Genomic DNA, 972 nt, shown 5'->3' with positions numbered 1-972 from the left:
AAAAAAAAAAAAAAAAGAAAAGCAGTGATTTATTCTAATAAGTTTCTTTTCTATAATCTCTATTCCATCTATATCACAATTATGCAATAGTGGCTGATATTCACTATTTGAAATACAGTCCCAGCACTTTGGGAGACCGAGGTCAGAGGTTCAAGGACCAGCCTGGCCAGCATGGTGAAACCACATCTCCACTAAAAATAGAAAAATTAGCCAGGTGTGGTGGCATACACCTGTAATCCCATTTGCGAGTCTAAGGCAGGAGAATCACTTGAACCCGGGAGGTGGAGGTTGCATTGAGCTGAGATCACGCCACTGCACTCCAGCCTGGCAATAGAGCAAGATTCATCTCAAAAAAAAAACAACTACAGGAAAAGACTCATGATAATGGAACCTACAATAATGTGAATTTAAATATAATGCAGTTGGCATTTGGCTCCCCAAACCCACATTTGGTTAACTGGAGACTCACTCTAGTCATTTCATTAATCTTATAATATTTATCTTACTGAATATTTGGACCTTACAGTGTTACTATACTTCGTACTGATTGGTAAAGAATAAGTGTAATAATATAAATTTCAATGTGTATAGTTCAAGTTAATCATTAGAATGCTTCGTGACCACTGATTAATGAGAGATATCTGGGTAACATCTGCCTTGTCATACGTATTCTTTATAAAGTATGCTTTAGGAGAATGACCAGTTTATTATTGAATTATGTTTATCACTGTACATAAAGAAAGATATACTCAAAGATCTCAGAGTTGCTATAATAAGTAATGGAAGATATTTGGACCTCAGTAGGTGAGGTAGTATTAATGGTAAGCTGTAAAAGTAGTTTGTAAATCTCACGGAAACTTGTCACTTAAGAAAAACTAGGCCGGGCGCGGTGGCTCAAGCCTGTAATCCCAGCACTTTGGGAGGCCGAGACAGGCGGATCACGAGGTCAGGAGATCGAGACCAGCCTGGCTA

Source organism: Mandrillus leucophaeus, unplaced genomic scaffold (genome assembly GCF_000951045.1).
Source record: "Mandrillus leucophaeus isolate KB7577 unplaced genomic scaffold, Mleu.le_1.0 Scaffold350, whole genome shotgun sequence".
Taxonomy (NCBI): domain Eukaryota; kingdom Metazoa; phylum Chordata; class Mammalia; order Primates; family Cercopithecidae; genus Mandrillus; species Mandrillus leucophaeus.
The sequence above is the reverse complement of the archived record's forward strand: the minus strand, read 5'-3'. Positions refer to the sequence as shown.